The sequence below is a fragment of the Emydura macquarii genome, unplaced genomic scaffold (assembly GCF_026122565.2).
Source record: "Emydura macquarii macquarii isolate MOO-44397 ecotype Brisbane River unplaced genomic scaffold, CSIRO-AGI_Emac_v2 contig_1119, whole genome shotgun sequence".
In the NCBI taxonomy this organism is placed as follows: domain Eukaryota; kingdom Metazoa; phylum Chordata; order Testudines; family Chelidae; genus Emydura; species Emydura macquarii.
This window is the reverse complement of record NW_027131256.1, coordinates 18,003,781-18,020,471: the sequence shown is the minus strand read 5'-3', so window position 1 is coordinate 18,020,471 and position 16,691 is coordinate 18,003,781. Positions and strand designations below refer to the sequence as shown.

The 16,691-nt window shown below is 40.0% G+C and overlaps 1 long non-coding RNA gene across 1 annotated transcript; it reads right to left on the bottom strand.

Annotated features, from left to right (window-relative positions):
- Positions 1 to 11,278: 11,278 nt before the first annotated feature.
- LOC137151913 (uncharacterized) lies at positions 11,279 to 16,460 on the bottom strand. The gene is made up of 3 exons (XR_010919405.1): positions 16,062 to 16,460; positions 13,940 to 14,037; positions 11,279 to 12,850 (listed from the first exon to the last, which is right to left on the bottom strand). It is a non-coding gene; the product is annotated as an uncharacterized lncRNA (long non-coding RNA).
- Between the last annotated feature and the right edge of the window lie 231 nt (positions 16,461 to 16,691).

Here is a 16,691-nt window from a genome sequence, read left to right as displayed (position 1 = left end):
GAGTCAAACTGAGTACTCAGAGTCACAGTCTTGTGAGCTCATTACAGCTCTCAGGTCTTGTGGTGCTGATTTGAGCCCTGCGTGCCAATTCACTACACTTCCTTGCAGAATAGAATTAATTCTTATTGTAAACACATTTGCAGCTAAAGCCCTCTTCATCTTATGAAACTGATGTTTTCCCCTCATCCATCTTCTCAAATGGGTATCATGGACGTCACATTGTACAAAGTTTTCTCTTCTTTACATTGCAATGTGGTATGTTTGTAGGGCACTATTTTTTTCAGGGTACAAGTTAAGACTCTCTCCCTAAACTGGTCTCTGATTACATGAACAAGAAATATTAACCAGATGTATTAATAACTCACATTATGCCTTTTGATAAAATCATTGAAGGATTCGAACTGCTGCAGGAAGGGAAACGGTGAGATATTTTATTTATTCATCTTCATGATAATTTCTTGAGTCAGTTTGATGTATGAATTTCCAGAGAGAGATTCTGCCATTTCTTCACCAGTTTTGTGATAGATAAGAGAGGGATTCAAAATGGAATCTTATCCAGACCCCTTTTTTCTCAAACTTTGTGTTTGTATCTGAATCGTAACACTGAAGATTGTCTATCTGTAAAAGGATTTTTACAAGAATCTTGAATCCAATCACTCCTGAAACTTGAAGAAACCTGAAAGCAAATCTGAACCTCATGTCTCAGATCCATCTGTCATATAAAAGGTGTAAATAGAAAGACCAGCGCCTGTCACTGTGAGAATTCTCAGTTCTTGGAAACTCTTAAAATCAGGACTCTTATTTAGGCATCTAAATATTTAATTTAGGTGCCTGACTTCAGGCACTTAAGTCTGAAAATATTGGCAATACAGGACACCTGGAGATTTAGGAGAAATTATCCTTATTCTCTAGAAAAGGTTTATTTCTCTGTCTCAACAGTCATTTTAAGCATTGCATAGCCTATAGAGTGGAATTGTGAAACTAACTGGAGGAGGAGAATGGGCTTGTTGTAATATATATCAAATATTAGCCTACGGAACATTGTTCTCTCTTGATATATAGGACATTATTTATGAGGATGAAGTACATCTTGATTTGTATGGAGCATTGTTTGGGAAACACGTTAATTCTTCCATTTTCTGTTTTAGTATTTTCAGCATCCAAGCTTTTTTTTTTTTAATTGGGCCTAACTAAACCTGGAAACATCTGAATAGATTTGCAGCCATTTTTTGTTTTGAACTAAGAATTCAACCATCAGTCTATAGCTTTGAGGTGTATGAGAAGTGCGTAGGAAGGAGATTTTCCTGAAGATGAGTCAGCTTCCAATTTATTCAGAATTAAACTAAATTAACCACTCCATCGACTTATTACAATAGCTCTCTTGGAACCTCCCCTACTATGGTCTTCAGCTCCATTGTCTGCCTTTTTCTAGTAGCTGGGATAGTAACTGGGATAGTGTGCATCTCATCTTCCTCTAGTGGTTGGCCCAGAAAGGCTAACAGCCTGTTACTCCTATCAGTTACTCCATCAACTCAAGTGGTAGAGGCCAGTGTTTGTGGAGCTAAAGGTTCCAGTTCTGCTGATGAGGCATGTGGGGGTAAATATGATTCCGTGTTTTTCTGAGATTTTTTTAAACCTAAGAAATTACATCCATGAACTATTTTAAAAGATTGCAATCTTACCTAAGTCAAGCACTCATATTAGGAAATTCCTAAACTAAAGTTGTCAATGCAGTCTTAATTTGGCTGTCTTTTACATATGCATTATGACAGTCTAATTACATGATCACATACTGCCTATGAGGGGGCTGAGATAAGGTTGTGCAGTTTGCCTTAATTCTGGCATTTCCTGACTTCAGAGTGCTTGACTTTTAACCTTAAAGTTCTTTAAATGCAGTTATATTGTATGCAGTTATTTTATATTACATCTGTCATGCAATCACAGAGTTCTCCCTTAGTTCTATACACTAAAATATCGTAATCCCTGTAAAGATTTTTTTCTACCCACAATTATTTTATTTCCAATTCAACAATCTTATTTCCTTCTCTAAAAAATAAGCCTTTTTTTTTTTGGCCTCTGAATAAATTAAACAAACCTCTCAAGGGAATAAAATTTCCATACACCAAGTATGTTCAGTGAGCAAACTCCATTTATGATCAAACCTTAAAGTTCTCTGGAAGAATGGAGGTAATCATGTAAAATTTCTAAAAGTACTACTGAGCACTGTATAGATCTAGAAATAAAGGGGTGTAACTAATGGGTTCTTTTGATTATTCATTGATTGGGAAATCAGCTGGTCAAGCGCAGGTTTGGTTTGTTAACTATACACTAGGTGTCTGAGATCAAACAGCACAAACAGAAAAGACTAATTTACAAATGCTGGGGTACCAGGCCTGCCCACCTTCACTGGTCCAAGGTGGATTATGACCCTAAGGGCTTATGAAAACTTCTCTCTTGTTTATCCCATATTATAATTTTTGCAGTTAGAGATATAATGGTGGGTGAACTATCTTCTGGTAGAGTACATTTTCATTATGCCCCAGTACACCCCAAATTTCCAGTGTACAAAAATTTACAACAGTTTTGACCGATTTTAACAAGGGTTATAGTCCATCATGTCTGCCTTTACTTTTTTACTTTTTATAAGGTTTTATCTACTTATCCCTTTCTTGTGATTTTCAGAACTATTTATAACTTGTTGTTCAACTTGCTTAGTCAATCATATTTTACCTACAAACATCTATGAAATTAAAGAAAACCTTAAGAGCACGTATAGCTGTATAAACATATTTCCACTTGACACACACTTGTGCTCTTATTTGTTAGTATTTCTATATAAGCTCTTCGCATTACTTTTTTCAGCGCTTTGAGAGAGTTCTTTAGCATAGCTGTGATAAATGCTGAGGCCTTCATATGTCAACAGGCTGCCAAATCATTTTGTGCACCCTTCTGCTTTGAATCTTTGGGTTCAGGTTCACCAGCAGCATGCACAGAGGCAGGAAAATAGTGCTTAGTGCAACAAGTTCATGCTTGGTGTTACACCCACTGATATCGAGGGATGAATTTTGACTGCTTGTTTTAATTACCATTGAAACCACCTGCAGCTTCATCTTGTTGCAACTAGTTCAAATATGGACTACTTTATTCCTAGACACAAACAAGACACTTGTATTAATATATCCTAAATTGCAATTTCATCATCAGTAGGCTTATTACTTTAATGTGGGCACTACACAGTCCCTGGGAAAATTTAATTACAAGGCTTACTTAGCAACAAGAGGAGTCATTTTTCAGTTCAGTTTTTGCTTGAACTAATGAGACCTTGGTTGTGTCATCCTTTGGGATGCATGCCACTTCATCAGTTACTCACAAAGGACTATGCTAATAAATGCTGATACACTTGCACTAGCCCGGAGCTGCTTAATGAACATAAAATAGTAAGGTGTTTAAGGTTTTTTGGGGGGAAAATGTGTGTGTCTAAGGTTCTCTCTCAATGCACTAATCCCCACTCAGTATCATATTGATGACAAAAAAATTAACTATGGTTTTGGCTATATTTTGTGCACAACTCATCTACAAATGACTCTTTTAGCTATGCTCATTGTAAAAGAGTATTTGGAAAACAACAAAGTATTGTGAACTCTGATTTGCATGTGTAAATATTTATTTTTTCCCCACCATTGGCTTTAGCTCCTTAACTCAGTAGAGAGTGTGGACATATACAGCATGTCCTTTTAAGCATCAGTTGAATTTCATGAATAGTAAAATAGTATATTACAAACTAAAGCTATGTTAAAAGAATATTGAAGTTGCTAAGTCAATCACTCAAAAGTTACCAAATGCCAGAATTAAGGTTCCAACAAATGAGGCAGTGTCCTTCACTATACAAACCTAATTAATCCCCAGAGTATTTCTGTCCTGTGCACTCAATGGCACAGGGATCCTCTGGAAAATATAGTACATCATGTAATTAGATGGTATCATAACACATTTGCACAAAGAGGCCAAATTATAGGTGCATAGGTAACCTAAATTCTGACACTTCCTAACTTTAATTAATGTTTTTAACATACTTTTATGTTGTGTGTGTGTAACTTTTAAGTTGTTTTTTTTAACCAAACAAACTAATTCCATCATGTGGCATGACATTGACACCCATATGAGTCATCAGCATGGTTGGGACATTTAGATCCACCACCTAAACTTCTGCCACTTGAGCTAATTGAATAACTGACAGCAAGTGTAAGTGGACCACTTTTGCCAGTGGGTTTCACAGATATCTGAAATGGTGAAACTTAGGAATCTGGGTTCCACTCCAGGCTTTGGAGGCGAGTGTGCTTTAGTGAGCGCAGACTCTTCTGCCCAAGCTTGAAACCTTCTACTTCATCTCCTCCAATGTGTTCCTGTCTCCGTCCTGTCCCTGGCTCCTTCTCTAAGTGCCATTCTCCTTACTTACCCCATCCCACTTTTTACTCCTCAGGCTTGCCATCCTCTTGTTCATACCCAGCCAGTCCTATTTTCCCCCTTCAGACTCATGACTTGAGATCACATATTTCCTACTCCCCGCCACCCCGTGATGCACTGTACCTCAAAACAGCACTCCGTAACCCCCATATTTATCACTGCAATATAGGTGTGATATTTCATACAAAGCAGGCCTTGTAAGATACCGTATGAAAGGTAATGATCTGCTGAAACTCATTGTTCTGTCAAAACATGTTCATCATTATCATGTATGAAGTTTGAGATTTTGCTATAGGGTTTTTTAAAGTATGCTGTGAGTTTCGGAGACACTGCTGGTAGCTCTCCAGTGACCATCATGAACCATTGACCAGCAGAGGAATTATACACAAGAGATTTACAGTTTTGCAAGAGAGACAGTTGCACAATCACCATACAATGGGGACTGCTCAACTCCGTGTCTCAGCAACCTCCACTAGGACATACTTGGCCAATATCTTTCCTGGGACATGAACTGAGAGTATAAAATAAGGGACAGTGGCATCATGAGTCTACTTCTCTCCTCTCCAACCTATGCTGAAGGCAACAAAAATGCTGAGAAGACATACTTTGAACTAAGGAGACTGGTTTGAATAGAGAAGGATATTCAGCCTTTGTATTAAGGACTATCCCCTACCTGCAACAGTGGGGTGAGAAAAGATGTGGGATTAAAATATTGCTTAGTCTGATAAAGTTTAGAATGTAGACAGTGATTTTACTTTTATTTCTTTTGAAACCACTTTTGTCCTAATTGTCTACCACTTATAGCAACTTGATCTATCTTTTTCTAATTAATAAACTTATTTTAATGTTTTATCTTAAATGAGTTTCTCTGAAGTGTTTTCTGAATCTGCTCAGATTACAAAGGTTGGTGCATGTCCACTATCCTTTGATAAAGTGGCAAACTAATTAATGAGCTTGCATTGTTCAAGAGAAGGTCTTGAGCAGTGTAAGATGTTACATATCTGGGGATGCAAGGCTGGGAGGGATCTGCTGGTGTTTCCTCTGTCTAGTTCATGAGTGGCCTAGAGAACATTCATGCAATTTAGATGTATCTCTGTATGCTGGGGGCTGAGTGATAATAGCCCAGGCTCGAAAGTTAAGGAGGCAAAGTGGTCCCACAATTCCAACTTGTACCTTGGAGATTCTGACACACCTCAATCCCATTTACCTGGTCTCCCCTCCTCACACCCAATCCCACTCTCCACCTCCTGCCAGTCTCAAATGCCCTTCCTGAAGCCTTTTCCAATCTGTCCGTCTGTGTTGTAAAAGTGTTTTTAAACAAAGCATCTTCCCTCTCTCCTGCTGCCAGGAGATTTAGGATTGCCACCTCTTCATCTCCTTGTTTTCTACAAACAAACTGCATTCACGCCTCAATCACACAAACTAACTTTTTACTTCTAACAGAACATTCTCAAATTCACTAACTGGGATCACGTACCCACCAATTACTATATTCTACAATCTTAGAAAGAAAACATACCAGGGTAGCATTAACCATCAATATGGGTTCTACTGACATTTATTATTGGCAATGAGTGTTCCTTGATTTACACAAATGCATGAGCATTAGACACTTACATGTTATAGCGAAAGGGCCGCAGGATGTTCCCAAACGAACATACATAAGTTCTGAAGAACAATGCTCCAAGGTATTACCGAATGTTAAAGCAGGATGTTTCCCATGCATTTGTAAACATAATTACAGCCCTACAAGCCCAGGATGCTAGGATGTCTAAGCCCTTGTCTATACTTACCTGGGGATTCGACGGCAGTCAACAGGAGTTACGCAAAATACACAGAGAAGCTTGCATAACTCCCATCAACTGCTGTGCTTCCCTTATGCGCGGCGTCTTCACTGCACTACACCGACGGGAACTGCATTCCTATTGACTCAACACTATCCCACTTGAGTGGGTGGTTTACCAGCGTTGACTTCTGGACTTCCTCAAGGAATCCATTTTAAGGCACTTGGAAGAGAGAAAGGTGATTGGGAACAGTCAACATGGATTCACCAAGGGAAAGCCATGTCTGACCAACCTGATTGCTTTCTATGAAGAGGCGACGGGTTCTGTGGATGTGGGGAAAACGGTGGTCGTGATATACCTTGACTGTAGCAAAGCTTTTGAAACAGTCTCCCACAGTATTCTTCTCAGCAAGTTAAAGACGTATAGGTTGGATGAATGGACTATAAAAGGGATAGAGAACTGGCTAGAGCATAGGGCTCAATGAATAGTGACCAATGGCTCCATGTCTAGCTGGCAGCCGGTCACAAGCGAAGTGCCCCAGGGGTCGGTCCTGGGGCCGGTTTTGTTCAACATCTTCATTAATGATCTGGAGGATGGGGTAGATTGCACCCTCAGCAAGTTTGCAGATGACACGAAGCTAGAGGGAGTGGTAGATACCCAGCAAGGTAGGGATAGGATACAGAAGGACCTAAACAAACTGGAGGATTAGGCCAAAAGAAATCTGATGAGGTTCAACAAGGACAAGTGCAGAGTCCTGCACTTAGGACAGAAGAATCCCATGCACAGCTACAGACTGGGGACCGACAAGCTAGGTGCATAAACAGTCTGGGTCAGCACAAGCAATTGTAAAAAGGATGGAGCAGTCAGTGAGGCTGAGCCATCACATTTTATCTGAGATGTTGGTCTCTATTGAACATATGCAAACTGCTATTTTAAAGTGCTTATAACTTGGCCAAATCTGAGTTTTCACTACCATGTCATGAGGTGCTCTACTCACTGCAGGTGGCACTCTTCCTGGCTTTTCAGTGGATTAGCTCACCTCTACATGACATACATGGCAAGGTTGTATATTAGCACCAACAATCTTTTCTGTTTTCTCCATGATGCTCCTGTATGCTCTCCGTAATATGGCCCGTGGTGTCAACATCCAGTCTCATACAGACAGAGAGCTGTTCAATCTGAGATGTCTGCAGGCCCACAGTAAAGCAGTGGAACTAGTGATTAGGGACATGATTGCGCACGGGTAGCTCACACACTAGAACACATCCAATTTATCACCGACTGGTTTGTGCAGACAGCCAGGCGCTTTGGACTTGCCCTCTGGTTTTTCATCATGCTCAGGGCATGTACCAGCCATCCCCAGCTAAGGATTATGTTGAGCCTGCTGCTGCTATCCAAGGCACCCAGCTTAAATCAGTTGATCAGTTCTGCTGTCTCAGAAGCCTACTCCCCAACACAGCCAGCGTTGATGCTGAGATCATTCAGCACATTGCTAAGGCAAGCTCCTCCTTTGGGAGACTTCCTGATGGTCTGTGGAATGAGTGAGGGGGTCAGACTACTGTACAGATGCGAATTGTGGACACTTCAAGCAACTTGAGCAGTTCCACCAGCACTCCCTGAGATCTATCTGTACAATTCAATAGCATGATAGAAGCCGCAACACAGAAGTCCTTGAAAGGTGCCAGTTCTCAAATACAGAAGGCACAGTGCTGAAAGCCCAGTTTCGGTGGGCTGGACATGTCAGGAGGATGGAGGACACCAGAATTCCTAAAGCTGTGTTTTAAAGCCAGTTGAAAAATGAACAAAGATCACAGAGAAGGCCACATTTGAGATACAAGGACACCTTGAAACAAAACCTTAAGGCCTGTAACGTCGATATCAACAGCTGGGAGGACTTAGCCCTCAACAGGGCCAGTTGGAGGCAGCACTGTCACTTAGCCATCAAAAACTTTGATCTCCAACAAGCGAATATAAGGGAGAGAAAGGAAAGGCCATCCCAACACCATTCCATCAACTGCAGCTTTTTCCTGCAGTACCTGTGGTTACATCTGAGGACCAAGGATTGGCCTTATTTCGCACAACTGTACTCACAAATAAACTTAGTCACAAAAAGTTGCTGATATAACTCATCTGTTGTCCTCGAAGGGAGACTCTAACGTATAACATCTCCCAGGAGGTGGCGGGGTGTGTCTCTCCATCATTGTCCTCTCACTCTGCAGCTCCTCTCATTCCAGGAACTGCAGCTTCCTCTTTGTGGCTCTGCTGTCTGTCCAGGTCACTATGTGGTCTCCCTTTCTGGGGTAGCATGTTGCTAGCTTCCTGGCTTTATATTAGTGCAGCCCCCACCTGCTCAGCATCTTCAAATCATGGGTTGTTTCTCCAGTCTAAACCTCTCAGGTTTAGCCTCTCTCAGCTTCCTTCACCTTTTCCACCAAAGAGGTCACTCAGAGAGACTACTAGAGTGGTTTTATCAAGCCACCCTATCATGGAAGTACATGATACATCATGGATTGAATTCCACCTGGAGGGGGAAAAAAAAAAAGATGTGGAGGATAAGGAATGATCTATCCCAGGATGATTGAAAAGGTTGCTTCCATCATGGAGATAACTTAAGATGGAGTTAAACATCTTGCTCTAGACAGACAACAGTGGCAAAATATGGATTTTCATTTACATTGCAGTGTAGACATATCCTAAGTGAACAGTCCTCAAACAATGAGGCACGGGAATGTGTCAAGGAAGGTAGTAGCTGTGCGCTGTTTCTTTTTTTTTTTTTTTAATTAAAAAAAGGAGTTCTGGCTTTCAGCCCCAGGTGGCTGGGCTTGTGCAGAAGGGCCAAACACACCTGGGACAAGGAGATAAAAGGAGACAGCCAGAGCCCCACTGCTCTGGGGCTGATAGCTGAAACCCTACCAATTGGGCTTGGACTTTCCCACTCCCCCACAGGGAGGGAGTCCTCTGCTATTCTAAGCAGAGTAGGGTCTAGATATTTTCTCTCCCTTCCTGAACTCCCTGAAAGTATACTACTACCTTCAGTTTCTGTTCTACCAACATTGTTATACTTGGATTCTTCCTCTTTGTTAAAAATTACTTATAAATTCACAGCTGCTTTCTCCTACCTCATACTTTCAGATTAAGGACCTTATCCTGCAAAACCCTTATACTTAACTATGTGTGAGCTGTTGCATGGATTTAAAAAACAAACAATCAGCTCTAAAATGTACACAGCTCTCAGAATCTACATAATCACAATTATAACAATTTAAAGATCCAATTTTTGCTCTAAAATTGACTAAGTATATTTCACAGGCTCCTTACACTAAGGAGGAGTGAACCAGTTGAGAAACATAGCTGCTCCAAACCAAAGTTCAGATTTTGAATTAAACTTGAGCTTTTGCTTGAAATTTGGAGTACAGCCCCTCCACAAGCACTTCCCTTACTTAAAAAAACAAAACCTATTTTGCAATTTTTTAAAAGCAGCCACTCTCTGCTGAGCAGGCAATCTTCAAATCTTGCAGAGAGTGTGAGGGCATCTTCAGGGTCAAAAGTGGGAGTAGTAATGAATTCTGGGACATATCTGGGACTGGGAAGCTAAAGTCTTGAATGAATCAGCCTGAAAAAGCTTTGGAAGACAGAAAACTACACTTCCATGTGGAAACACTACAGAGTAAATAGGCCAGGTTCATATATAAGGAAAAGAGATTTGAGCACATTTAGAGTGAAGGATCTGGCATTCTGCTGTGTCCGTAGATGAAGTGAGAAGGATCTAGTTTCTTTTTGAAAAAGGGACTGAGGAAGAGGGGAGATAGATGGAGATTTTTCATAGTATGGTAATCCAAACACTTCAGATGGATGTGGTTATCAGTCTCTGCCAGAGGGAAGCTAGTGCACTGCAACTTCCAGTTTTGTTTCAAAATTACCATAGTTTTAATCGAAGAGTAGCCTGAGAGTAATACAGGGATTCTTTTATCTTGAATATCAACCTTCTGTGCATAAATGTAAAAATTTTCAGCTTCCTAGTAACACTGCTTCCCCCCCTCAATGAATGGTAAAGATGGTAATTTTAGAACAGAAACCAGTAGGCAGTTTGTTCCTATCACAGGATCATATAGTTTTTTTTATGTCTGTTTTAAAATGATGGCAATATTCTAGTGGCAGAGTATGGAAAAAGGGGTCACTTTCCTTACATTGATGTGTCACCAATAAGATACTCATCATCCCATGGTCAATGTGCAACATACAACTACGCATAAGCACACCACTTGACAGTAGCACCTTGCATTGACATTAATGTAAGGCGGTTTTGTGATCACCTACCTGATAAATATATTTATTGAAATTCTCTTGGCTAAAACCCCATAAATAGAATGGATGACATTCAGTTTATAGTTTCTTGAAAGTGGAGACCTCCTCCCTGGCCTGACTGCCTAACTCAAGAAACTTAGACTTCCAGTAAATTGTTTCCTTAGTACACATATAAGACAGGAGGCTGGTTGAAATATAATAAATACTGCTCATAGTTGAGGTCTCCCAAAGATTTCCCCCCCCCACTCAGTGGTCCATGATGAGAGGACCTGTGGTGAAGTAGATGTATACCCTTCCTGGCCTAGTCCAATGTAGGGTCAATAATCTAACCTGGAAATAGATCTTGCCAGCAATTTGAAGCCTGGATGGCATAAAAGGGAAAAAAAAAAAGCATGCTCTGCCCCAACAGAAAGATTTTGGATCTGGGACAGAAAGGGTTCCTAGCTCAGGGCTGCTTAATTCCTAGTTCTAAAATGAGCCAAACCTGCGGAATAGAGTTGGTTTGGATTTCATGTCATCTCCTAGTTTCTTGAAAGTCCAGGCCCAGGAAATGGATGAGTACCATCTACCCTACTTCATAGGAACAAAAAAGTTAAGATTTTACATCAACGGAAACACGGAAATGATCAGTGACCTGGTACAAGTGTCTTCTTTTTGTAATGGAATTACTTCTGGTCCATTATGATCTGTGTCTGGATTCTATTCCTGCTCCCATTAGTCTTACATCAGTGTAATTCCACTTACTCATGATTCTCATGAATGTGCAAACACAACTGAACCCTTATTTTGAAGGAGTACATAGTGCAATAGAAACTGAAAAGTATAAATATAAGATATAAACTATTTACTAGAGGTCCATCATCATGGTATCTTGGCATGATGGGTCTGATGGTGAGAGAGTGATCTGAAACCCTAAAAGGAAACAACACGCTGCAGAAGGTTCTTTATAGTCCAGTTTGTGAGGGGTTTTTCTTCACAGCAACTGGAAGTGGTGAGTATGACACTCCTTGATGGTTTCTAAGGTGAACTTTTTCCCCAGACTGTTATTGTCAACTCAAAAGAGAACATTCTGAATGTGTGTGTCAGGTAGATGAAAGCAAACTGAACACTGAACTGTCCACAGGCTTTGGGAATTAAACAGAAATGTGGTTCACTGACAACCCGGGTTACTTTTGGATGACTAGTCTCCACTTGAGAAAGTATTTGTGGACAGCAGACACGATAGGAAAATGCTAGTTAATGAATGTGACACAGTTTGCAAGGCCTGGAGCCCCACACAGGATTCATGCTGCTGTGGTAGATATGATAGAAAAAAAAAAATAGAACCCACAATAGACTATCCAGGATGGATTCAAGGCCAAAAAAAGCAAACATACATACAAGAGCTTCCTTTTAATATCCTCAGTTATGAATCTACAATGCTGACACCTCACACTGATTTCTCATATAAAAAAAAATTATCTAGATATTTGCTTCCTGATCATTATGGTAATATCTGAGCATAACTTAGAATTGTAAATATTAGCACTAAGTTACCAGGTGTGGCTATTGAAAGGTACAAATGATTGAGAGACCTTGCTCCGCTTATGCAGTGGGTCTAAAGGGGGAAATGGGAGGGGAATAAAACACAAAAGTGGAGGGAGATATGCCGCTTCTTTTCTTGGTTTGTTAGACCCAGCTACCAGTACCCAGGCTCTAGTATCTTTTTCATGCTACTGATTGTTCACCTCAATATTTGATTTTTTTCCCCGTTAAATTTAGTCAATTTGTCTTTATCATAAGATCCCTATAAAAGCCATTATCGTCACATGTGATTTATTTTTCATGAAATAGACTTTTCCCTTGTCCCATGCTGTCCACCCTATATAAACTGGCTAGTTTAGTCAATGAAAGCTTTCGTGGTTTCAGCAAAATCAGACCAAAGATGAATACTACAGATTAGTGAGATGAGCTATGAGGCATGATGAGACACTTCCCTAAGGCTTCTAGATGTGAAATAGATCTATCATATTTGATAGATCTATTTGAAATGAAATGCTAAGATAAGCAAAATGGGCATCAGACTAAAAGATCTGTTATATAAAGCTGAACATGAAGAATATCAACAAATTGCCTTTAAGTGACAGGTTGTAAAAGCCATGGGCAGCATATCTGATTTAGAAATACACAAGTTTCATGCATGTGCATATGCGTACCGCTTTCTATGTAGCATAGAGTCAATGGCATCCTAAGAAGTCTTTTTTCAATCAATCCATGGAGTTGTGGGAAGGTTTATTTCATTGATTGTGGGATCATAGCTGTGAAAAAAAACACATTTTTAAACCATGAGAAAATCCAGACAGACAAGTACAAAGTACTCCATGTAGAAAGAAAAAAAAAATCAAATGTACAGTTAGAAAATGGGAAATAACTATCTAGGTGGTAGTACTGCTGAAAAGGATCTGGGGGTTACAGTGTACCACCACCTGAATATGACTCAACCGTCTGATGCAGCTGCAAAAAAGGCTAATATCATTTTGTGTTGTATTAACAGGAGTGTTATATATAAAAGACACAGGAAGTAATTGTTCAGCTGAGGCCTCACCAATGCTGAGTAGAGTAGGAGTATTGTGTACAATTCTGGGCATCACAATTTAGGAAGGACGTGGACAAATTGAAAGGAGTCCAAAGGAGAGCAACAAAAATAATAAAAGGTTTATAAAACCTGACCTATGAAGAAACCCAGTTTTTTTTAACCTATGTTTAGTCTTCAGAAAAGACAATGAGGGAGGGACCTGATAAGTCTTCTGGTACATTAATAAAGAGGACGTTGATCAATTGTCTTCTATCTTCAGGGGGCATGGAGAACAATTATCTTAATCTACAATGAGGGAGATTTAGGTTAGCTATAAGGAAAAGATGAAGTGTAGTTAAACTCTAGAATAGGCTTCCAAGGGAGGTCAAGGAGTCCCCCTCATTGGAACCTTTTAAAAACAACAAGTTGGACAAAGATGTGTCAGGTTTACTTGGTTCTATCACAGCACAAAGATGCTGGACTTGACTTCAAGGTCCCTTTCACCCCTACATTTCTATTAAATGCCTTTTACAGCACTTTGAACAATGGGCCTACAGAATGTAAATCACCTGATGAACTGTATGCTGACTGGGTTTCTTATCTTCTCTGATGTCATAATGCGACCCAACTCACCAATGACTTTTTATAAGTAGTTTAAAAACAAAGAGCATACGAAAGAGCAGAGCACACTTCCAACTTCTTAATGGAGGAGTATTTAGCCAAAAACATCCAAAATGTGACAGCACTTAATCAAAACACATAAAATAGCACTGTTTCTAAACTATGAATAGGTCTCCCCTTTTCTTTCTACAGGTATAGAAAAATGTATTACCCCTAACGTGGGTGTGTATTTTGAACAATCCTTAAGGACCAGTCCAGCTGATTTCTTCTTCTGCCTTTGGGTTGCCATGGACTATGGATTCCTTGTCCCTACAGTTTCCAGAAAAAACTGATCAATTTTCTAGTTTATTCCATTACTCAACAGACTAAAAACCAGGGGGTTTGTACAAGAGTTCCTGTCTAGGAAGCCAGGAACCATTCCAGCAAAACCAGAGCTGTGAATACATGGATATTTTTCCCCATGCAGCTTGAGACATTCAAGGCACAGGAACACTTTCAACTATGTTCACAATAAACCTGATTGAAATCAAAATCAAAATAAATACATTTTCAAAAAGACCCAAAACTTCCAACTTTTGGACCAAATCTAATTACACAAAAATACAAAAAGACAATATTCTGAGGTTTGGCTGTCATATTAAATGCATAGAAAAGTTGTGAAGTTGAGAATTATGGTACAACAGTAGCTGCCTCAGTTAAAACTGAACTCTAACACTACCTTAGCAGGAGCTAACCGACCACAGCAGTGTTCAAGCAGAACAACATCTCAAATGAATGGAATGTGTGACAGTTGGATGTGCTGATCTAGTGGTATAATTGGAATAAGAGGATGTGAGGTCAATGTGAAGGTTTTGCGTTAGACTGAAGTTTGAAGTTGAAGAATGTATTGCTTTTATGGAATCTGGAGATGGAAGTGAAAGATTTATGGAGTATTGGAGTGCATTATTGACCTTGTCGGAGGCATATGAAGGTAAAAAGTAACAAACAAGTGGTTCCTCTTAATTTCCATTATGTAAGGTTTTGAGTGAATGGGATGTATCCTACCACAACATTAACTGCCATGCCAAGTAGTTTTGTTTGCTAATATGTACATATTTCAGAGTTTTACTGACATGATAACTCAATGACACAGCAGTGTTGGTCCTTCTTTTGAGGTTAGCCTAAGGCCAAACACTTATCCATGTGCTTAACTTCAAGCAAACAAGGTGGTATATTGACTTCAATAGGACGCATCACACATTTACTGTTTAAAATGTTCATAACAGTCTGCAGGATGAGGACCTTTATAGCTGTAAGAATGCCCGCAAGTGGTAAAACTAGTTGCCATTTGGACACAGTCAACTTTGGGGCCATTGCCAACCATGTTGAAATGGTTATAGGCTAGTTACTTGCCAGAAGAGATGAAGTTTGAGTTATTATAAGCCACCTTATCTGGTCCCTAACTCAACAAAGGCTAGCAAACTGCTTTTAGGGTATGCATAATTGGAGCCCAGAATATCCAACCTGCCCAAACTTTATTGAGTTGCACATCATCATCCCCTTAGAATTTAAAAATCGCTATTAATAAGGAATTGAATGACACAGTTTATTTACTTTAGGAAACAAAGTTTTCTTTTTAGTAAACGTGACATCTTACACTACATATTGAATTCTCTCAGTAGGCAAGCATTTCTCAAACAAATGAAAATAATTCACCCCTTTTGTTTTCCACAGGATTAATAATGCATTTGGTGGACAACAATTAATTTAAACCATCCACTGCATTTTATTTAACCAGTTTAGATTATGGTCAGAAAAAAAGTGACTGTCATTCTTGATTTTAATAACTCTTCCAAACAGCTGATTTGGGAATAACGAAAGATTTTCATGTAAATTAAACTTTCAGCCAGTGTCCTTCCAAAACAGTCAGCCCTGATATTAACAGCAGCTCCTGAGAGTCTGAAAACTTAATCTTAGATTACAGTCACTCACCTGCACTTTTAACAGTTCACATCTCCTCCTTAGTTTTTAGTTTTCTCCCCTATTTTCACCTAATTCTGCCCTTTGCAGTGCATCTTAATGGGAGAAGACATCTCTATGCCCCAAGTGATGGAGACCATGTGGTGTAGGGGATTAGACTCCAAAAACACTTAGAACAATTCTTGTCTTTTGCTCAGTCAGCATGAAACACCTATGCAGTCTTGCCTGTAATATCATATTGCATCTGAATGCCTGATGAGGGTAGGCTCTGCTTACTTTACTTACAGGTAAAGGAAAATAAAATGTTACATCTCTAAAAGTCACATCTCTCTGATCAGTCCTGACACAATCTCCCTGCAGTGGAGCATACTCACCTTTGGAACACCCCCTTGTGTCCATGAACAATGTATTTTTGGCTCCTGAAGGCTATCTGGCTCTTAGTGGGTCTTCCATAGCTCAGCCAAGTCACAAATCCACCCCCTTCCAGGGTAACTGAACAGTCCAAGGGAGAATCCAACCATATCTGAATAATTCTTATGCCCACTTGGGATAATGAAGCCTTCTGTGTTTACTTACAAACCCTATCTCAGCAATCCCTTCCACAGGAGCCTACCCAGCTTCCTGAATGCTTCTCACTATAGAAAAGTCCTGCCTTCTCTGCAGTCTGTCACTGGATCTTGCCCCCTTTTCAGTGCTACTACAGGGATCATTTTCCATTGCTGCAGTGTGCTGACTTCAGGCCCTTTCCAGGGCATAATCACATTTCCTGCTACTACACTCCTAGCTCATCCTTCTTAACTCACCTCAGCTCTGTTTAAATAGTCCTCTGCAGCTGGGGCAAGTCATTCTAACTCCATTACACCCAGCTGGCATCACTAATTGCCCTTACATGGCTGGATTAGGGGCAAAACTGAGGGGTAACTGCTAGGTCATGGACCAAGGTGAGCGTAGTTTGCCTTAAAGGATATTGCAGCCTGCACTATCCCCTGCTGTGTCTGGAGAAG